Here is an 8258-nt window from a genome sequence, read left to right as displayed (position 1 = left end):
GTGACTGGCGGGGAGGGAGGGGAGACTCCAGGTCGCGCTCTCGGACCCGGAGCTCGGCTTCCTTGCCTGTGCGTGGCGTGACTTCGTGAGTGCGTGCCTGTGCCGCGTCTGTGTGTTCGCGGAGGCTCCTCCGGCCCTGCGTGTGTGTACTTTCTGTGTGCGCTCTGAGAGCTGTCTAGAGAAATGTCCCGGATGGCGTGGTCTGAGACGCCCCCAGGGCTCTGTGGAGGGAGTTCAAGGTTAGAGGGAGTCGGGACCCAGGGGCAGAACGGGCGCAGACAGGTATACGTTTCTGCTCTGGGTTTATTGGTCCGGACTGGGGAAGCAAGTGCAGGTCGGAGAGGTGTTGGCTGGGGGAATGGGGTCTCCTTAGAAGAAAAGGGGGGACCCCTACAGGCATCGGCCGGGGCGCGGTGGAGATTGGGGAGCCCGCGGGAGTGCTGCATTCGTGCTGAGAGCCTCTGGCCGTCCTGGGCAGGACGGGAATCTTGCCTAGCCTGGCGGCGCTCCTCTCCCGCGCTCTCGGGCCGGTCTCCCGGGACGCGCGGGCCCTCTGCTTTCCCCGCTCTCGGCCCTCCGCCTCCGTTCTGCCATTCTCTCCGCCACCCCCACCCCGCCTCGTGCTTCCTCCCATCTCTCGTTCCAGCTGTTTGGAAATCTTGCCTGGCTATTGCCATTAGCCCTCGTGGGATCAGGCTCGGGAATGACCCAGGCTGGACCCCGAGCAGTCCCGTGGAATCCCAGTAGTGGCACCAGGGCTCCCGGCGGGAGGTGGGCTGCACTGGTTGGTTGATGAGGCCGTGGGATCCCGTCCTCATTGCTTCCTTTCTTGGGATCATTCTATCAAATGGCAAAAAGCGAATCTTAACTTCCTCCCAGGGGGATTGATGTAGCGCTTCGTTAAAGGCCAGTCCCTTGCGGATGTGTGGAAAGCGGAGGGCGACCTGCGCTGCGCTGCAGGCCCGAGATGAGCCGTGGTTGGGAGGCGACGCTGCTGTGACCCTTCGGGTTCCCCATGGGCAGTGGCAGGGAGGCTGCCACAGGTCTGGCTGGGACGGCCTTCAGGGAGGCTTCATGTCGCAGGAAGGCTTGAGGTGAACCTGGGCTGGAAAGTCGCAGTCCAGGCTTTTCTCCTGGAGAGAGAGCTGCAAGCCCTGGGCAAGTAGCTCCCCAGGAGGAGGGCGGCCTCAGGCCAGCCGCCTCTGCTTTTCCTCATCTGCAGCCCTCACTGACCAGTCCCTGGGGTGCTGCTCCCTTTTACAGCTCCTGCAGAAGTTTGGACAGAATCCGAGACTGGATGCGGTTTTATTTTATTTTGCTTTTTAAATTTATCTTTCTAAGTTAATTTTTGTTGGAGTATAGTTGATTTACGACGTTCTGTTAGTTTCAGGTGTACATCAAAGTGAATCAGTTATACATATATCCACTCTTTTAGATAAATGAGTATTGAGTAGAGTTCCCTGTGCTATACAGTATGGATGCAGTTTTAAAAAAGGAACTATCCTTCAAAATTAAGGGAAGACGAAAGAGAATTGAATTTAAAAAAAGCTGGAGAGCAGGGAAAACCATTAACTATCCCAGATGACTCTGGGTCTGGGGGCTGGCGTCCCAGGCGCAGCAGGGAGCTTCTGCTGGTCCCAGCCTCTTTTCAGAGGGGAGGGAAGCTTTTGTCCCAGAAGACCAGTCAGTTTCCAGGACCCCTTGCCCCCCCCCCCCCCATTTAAACTCTGGTGCTTCACAGCCTCAGAGAGGCTTCTCCATGGTTTGTCCACACCCACCTGTGGCCTCTGCACCTTGCCAAAATAAGGAACCCCACCGGGATACAGCTCAGCCCAGAGAAATGCACAAGTACACCTACACCACTTGCCATGTGGCTTCCTTTTGCTGGGGTGTCCTGGGGCCCCTTCCTAGATCCCCAGAGGTCTCTGACACCCAGGTTAAGAAGTCCCAAGTGTCTTATTCTAGCCTTGAGTTCCAGACCCTTTTCTCCCGATAGTTCACAGGCATTTAAAAAAAAAAAACTTTATTGAGATATAATTCACATACCCTTGTAAAACATACAATTGAGTGGTTTTTAGTATATTCAGAGAGTTGTGCAATCATTACCACTATCGAATTCCAGAACATTTTCATCACCTTGAAAAGAAACCCCGTACCCATTAGCAGTCACATTTCCCCAATACCTCCTAGGCTCTGGCACCCACTAATCTACTTGTCTTTATGGACTTGCCTGTTCCAGACATTTCATCTCAATGAAACCATACGATACGTGACCTTTTGTTGTCCGACTTCTTTCCTTTATCGTGTTTTTAAGGTTCATCCATATTGTAGCATGTATCAGTACTAAATTTCTTTTTATTACTGAGTAATTTCCTATTGTATGGCTATACCACATAATATTTATCTATTCATCCATTGATGGACATTTGACTTATTTCCACCTTTTGGCTAGTGTGAACAGTGCTGCTGTGAACGTGAGTGTACAAATATCTGTTTGAGTCCCTGCTTTCAATTCTTTTGTGTATATACCCAGAAATGGAATTGCTGGATCATATGGTAATTGTGTTTAGTATTTTGAGGGGCTGTCTGTTTTCCACAAGGGCTGCACAATTTTACGTTTTATGTTCCCACCAGCAGTGTATGAGGGTTCCGTTTCTCCACACCCTCCCCACACACGTTCTTTATTATAGCCATCCTACTGGGTTTGAGGGGACATCATATGCATTTCCTGATGAGCATCTTATCCCGTGCTATTGGCTATTTGCGTATCTTTTCTGGAGAAATGTCTATCTTTATACCTGTAACACATTGCTTTTACTAGAGCTTTGTAAGTAACTTTTGAATCGTCGGTCTTCCAACTTTGTGCTATTCAAGATTGTTTTGTCTATTCTGAGTCACTTGAGTCTCCATATGAATTTTAGGATCAGCTTGTCAATTTCAGAAAAACCAGCTGTGATTTTGTAGGAATTGCATTGAATTTGTATTGAATATTGCATTACCTATGTATTGAATTTGTGTTGAATCTGGGAGAGTATTACCCATGAACATGGGATGCCTTTTTATTTGGATCTTCAATTTCTTTGTCACGTCGCTTGTGGGATCTTAGTTCCCCAACCAGGGATTGACCAGGGATTGAACTCTGGCCCTCTGCAGTGAGAGCGCAGAGTCTTAACCACAGGACCGCCGGGGAATTCTCTGAGTCTTCGATTTCCTTCGCCAACGTTTTGCACTTTTGTTAAATTTATTCCGGAGTACTCTATTCTTTATGATGCTACTGTAAATGGAATTCTTTTCTTAATTTCCTTTTCATTTTTCTCATTGCCACTGTATAGAAATACAATCGATTTTTTTATATTGGTCTTATATCTTGCAACCTTACTAAACTCATTTATTAGCTCAAATAGTTGTTTTGAGTGGATTCTTCAGGATTTCCTATATATAAATAGAGGATAGTTTTACTTCCTTTCCAATCTGAATACCTCTCATTTCTTTTCTTTTTTTGAATTTTATTCTATTTATTTTTTTATACAGCAGTTTCTTATTAGTTACCCATTTTATACATATTAGTGTACATTTGTCAATCCCAATCTCCCGATTCATCACACCACCACCCCCCCCGCCCCCACCATTTTCTCACCCTTGTGCCCATGTTTGTGCTCTACATCTGTGTCTCTATTTCTGTCCTGCAAACCGGTTCATCTGTACCTTTTATCTAGGTTCCACATATGTGCATTAATACACGATATTTGTTTCTCTCTTTCTGACTTCCTTCACTCTATGACAGTCTCTAGATCCAACCACATCTCTACAAATGACCCAATTTCGTTCCTTTTTATGGCCGAGTAATATTCCATTGTGGATACCTCTCATTTCTTTTCCTTGCCTGTTTGCTCTGGCTAGCACCTCCAGTACAGTGTTGAATAGAAGTGGTGAGAGTGGGTATCCTTGTCTTGTTGCTGATCTAAGAAGCTCCCAGTCTTTCACCCCTGAGTATGAAGTGAGCTGCGGTTTGTCATACATGCTCTTTATCAGCTTGAGGAAGTTCCCTTCTATTCCTAGTTTGAGTGTTTTTACCATGAAGTGTTGTTAGGTTTTGTCAACTGCTTTTTCTGTGGCTCTTGAGACGATCCTGTGGTTTTTGGGCCCTTGATTCTACTGACGTGGTCTATCACAGGCACTTTAAGTGCGGCATGTCAGAACCCCAGCTCCATTTCTGTTATCCCAGTCTAGTCCTCCAAGGATACAACCAAGTGTGGGTGCTGGGGGCATGGGGGGGCACAGGGAGAGCTTGAAAAATCTGGAAATGACCCTGAGTGGGGGAGGGTCATGCATGTTGTTAGGAAGAGGAAGAAGCCAGGTCATAAAGGGCAGAAAGGGAGGTAGCCTGGTCACCTAACACTGAGACACAAAAGCACGTTCCGAGAGCCTTTCCTGTTGTCCCTGCTTGCCAGGCCTGTGTCCTTCTCTCTGACACCATGACCCCCATGACGTGGTTCTGTCTGAGCCATGGATAGAAAAATTCTAGAAAATGCAATCTATAGTGACAGTATTTGCAGGGATGGGTGGAAGGGAGGGAGCACAGACAGGAGCACGAGGACACTTTTGGGGATGATGGAAATGGTCACTATCTTGATTGTGGTGATGGCTTCACAGACGTATATGTACACCTTATATCAAAACTTTTCAAACTGTACGCTCTAAATATGTGCAGTTGATCATATGGCAATGATACCCCAGTAAAGCTTTAAAAACAAGAAACACATGTACACCTGCCAAAGGAAGAAAAGCACGTGAGAGCACTTAGTCCACCAGGAGCCCCTGGTAGGGCTGAGTGGGCCTTTCTTTCCTTCTGCTTCAGGATCCCTGCCAGGGAAGACAGTGTGCTGTGGGGATACTCAACGGCTCACTGGCTCAGTGCCTCAGTTTCTTCACCTGCTCTATGGGAATAAAGAGCGCCTGCCTCCCGGGGTCATTGCCATTGGGAAATCAGTGGCACTGGGTCCCCTGGGATCTCATTTGGGTGGGGGTGGAGTTGCTGCCATCAGGCCATTTGGTCAGGCGTTAAGGCGTGGAAATTGGTTGGAGAAGGCATTCCTCATGAACATGTCACAATTAATGTCCAGTGACAGAAGAATGTCCAATATTATTTTGAGGGTTTTTCTAGTAAGAAAGAAGGGGGAGAGAAACAGAGGCGCCCTGAGTTGTGAAGTGTAACGTGTAAGATTACTTAGGCGATGGACACATGCCAAGGTGGAGGCACATTTGGTCCTTTTGCACGTGAGCCAAGTCAAAAGAAGAAAGATTGAGAAGCTGGGGCTCAGAGCTGGCTTTGGGTGTGACAGGCGTCTCCCCTCTTTGTCGTGCAATCTGTCTCTTCCTCATGCTTGCTTTGAGCAGTGGGAATGAAAAGCACTCCATAAGGGATATCATTTTGATTACTGCGAGACAGGGAGCTTGCCTTTGGGCCAGCCAGTTTAGCCCAGAGGTAGGTGGGTGGGAGGACGTTTTCCATCATCATCCAAGGTGCCTGGGAAGCTGTGAGCACACACTCAAACACTGATCTTTTTTTTTTTTTTTTTTTTTTTTTTTTTGGCGGTACGCCGGCCTCTCACTATTGTGGCCTCTCCCGTTGCGGAGCACAGGCTCCGGACGCGCAGGCTCAGCGGCCATGGCTCACGGGCCCAGCTTTCCGCGGCATGTGGGATCTTCCCGGACCGGGGCACAAACTCGTGTCCCCTGCATTGGCAGGCGGACTCCCAACCACTGCACCACCAGGGAAGCCCCCCAAAACTGATCTTAATGATGACCTCTGGAAGTTCTTTGCTTTTCCATACTGGCCGCATGTGGGGCATCCCTCATTCCCAGCCTCTCTCTCCAGGCAGGACTTCAGAGGGGCCCCGAGAGGCCTGCTCTTCCCTAGAAAGGCAGGGGGGCCAGGGCAGGTGGATCAGATTTCCGCTTGCCCCATGGGCACCACCCACCCACTCCCCTTTGTGGAGTGACAGCTGGGAGGAGAGACCATTTGAAGCACTTGCCTGTGGTCTGAATCCTGTCAAGGTGTGTGCAAGTCCTCCCTGGTTCCTCAAGGGGGTGCTCTGGGCCAGCATGACTCTACCCTGAGGCCCTTTTTAGAATGCAGGATCTGCTTGAGCAGGTCCAGGGGCGGGCCTGGGATTCTGCATTACTCACAACCTCCCAGGGGATGTCCATGCTGCTGGCCCTCAGACTACACTTTGAGTAGCTAGGACCTCGCTCAGGACTTGGGATAAATCAGTGAAGCCCCAAATTATGTCAGTATCACCTAGGAAGTGAGTTTATTACAAATAAGAGGGGGGAGGCCTCACCTCACACCTATCAGATCAGTTTCCAGGGATAATTGACCAGGTGGGGCCCCAAGGGACATAATCTGTTCTTCCAGGCTACGTGCAACTCACTGAGCCTCTTCCCATCACCCACATCCTTACGAACCTACAGGCAGCTCACATGGGTACCCAGACACACACACCAGCCCCAAACTACTAAAAAGTCCTTTGAGATGAAGGCTTCCTGTGCTTCGTCCTTCTCTCGCTCCTGCCCCTGGGCAGAAAGAGTGGGCACAGAGTTCTGGGGGTGGATGGTGTGGCTTGTCCAGGCAGCCTCAACTGGGGGCATGCCATTCACTGGGCCAGTCACATGTTGGCGTGTAGTGCTGTGTCCCTGCTAGAGTTCTAACAAATTAAGGCATTTTGCAGCACCAATGCAATTCATCCAGTTGGGGATCATCCTAGGATGGTAAAACCATTAGATAAAGGTTGTTGGGGAAGAAAAGATAGTCACTGGGTCTCAAGGTGTCAGCCAGATTACTTGTGCATTGCGGAGGGGAAATGCAACTTTACAAGGGAGACACCAGGTGATCAAACCGAGCCTCCCTAACGGTGGGCAGCCCGGCCCCCTGCCCCTCCTCGCCCTGGGGCTTTCTACAAGGCGAGTGCCCTAGACTCTTCCAAGAGGTCAGTGTCATGAAAGGTTTTTTTTTTTTTTTTTTTTTTTAAATGCATAGATTGTTCTAGATTACAGGAGACTAGAGACCTAATGACCAAGTGTGTGATCCTTGATTGGATCCTGGATCTGAGGAAAGGTTTTTTTTTTTTTTTTTTTTTTAAATGCATAGATTGTTCTAGATTACAGGAGACTAGAGACCTAATGACCAAGTGTGTGATCCTTGATTGGATCCTGGATCTGAAAAAAAAGAAGAAAAGAAGAAGAAGAAAAAAAGCAGCTATAAGGGCATTAGCAGTACAATTGGAGAGATGCAGAGGTGCTGACTGTCAGTGTTAAATCCCTGAGCACATTAAGGGTGTCGCGGTTTCCCGGGGGGTGGGGGTGTGTGGAGAGCGTTGGTGCCAGCATTTTGCTTGGGAATGTGTGTGTGTGTAGAGAGGAGGGAGCAGGTGCGGTGGAATGTGCACTCCGGGGAGAGCTGGGTGAGGGGAATGCAGATGTCCATGCGCCAACGTTCCTGTGGGTTGACAATTTTTAAGCACCAGAGATAGGAACACATGAATGAGGACTTCTGCTGGGCCACTGAAAAGATGGGAGCGCACAGAGCCTGCCTGGCTTCTCCTTTCTCGGTCCTGCTGAGCCAGACACGGCTGCGTCCAAGGTGTTCCTTGGACACTCGCGACAGCAGAGCTGAGATAGCGGGTGCAACGGGGCGCCAGGGCAGAGGCTAACTTCCGGTCTGTGTTCTCGCCTAGCCTAGGTTTCCCAATCCGCAGGGTGGGGTTGGGAGACTCATCCCAACCGTGGGCGCCCCTAGAACTGTGTCGTTAACCCCCTCCCCCTCGCGTTACCCTGGGTGAAAGGGGAGGTCCCTAGACCTCCCGGGGAGCCGTGGGGCCCGCGGGACCCCCAGTCACCCGGGCCAGGGCTCTTTTCTCAGCCTACCCTCCCTCCTCTCGCCTGCTCAGAGATTCCCGATCAGAGTATTTGGGAAGTAAGGCGAGGACCTCCCACCCGGAGCCTCCGGCCCAGTCGCGCCAGGCCTCCTAGAGCGGGCGCCGGAGACCCGCCCCGGCCGGGAGCGGGGCCGGAGGGGTGGGGCCGGAGGACTAGCGCCGGTCGGTCGGGCTGCGCCGGCTGCTGGCGCCGGAGACGCGGCCAACGGGCTGCCACCCCGGCTCGCGCTGCCGCTGCCGCCGCCGCGCGCTCGTTGTCTGCGGATCCGCGCCCGGGGAGGCGGGACGAGCGAGCCCGGGCCCCGCCCCCCCCCTCCCCGG

The 8258-nt window shown here is 50.9% G+C and overlaps 1 protein-coding gene across 3 annotated transcripts in view; it reads left to right on the top strand.

Moving 5' to 3' along the window:
• The window catches only part of PDZD4 (PDZ domain containing 4), a 28645-nt gene that overhangs the window by 1152 nt on the left and 19235 nt on the right, over positions 1–8258 (top strand). The window lies entirely within an intron of this gene.

Source organism: Lipotes vexillifer, unplaced genomic scaffold (genome assembly GCF_000442215.2).
Source record: "Lipotes vexillifer unplaced genomic scaffold, Lipotes_vexillifer_v1.1 scaffold899, whole genome shotgun sequence".
Classification (NCBI taxonomy): Eukaryota; Metazoa; Chordata; class Mammalia; order Artiodactyla; family Lipotidae; genus Lipotes; species Lipotes vexillifer.
Note: the sequence above shows the minus strand (reverse complement) of the source record. Positions and strands in the feature narration are given on the sequence as shown.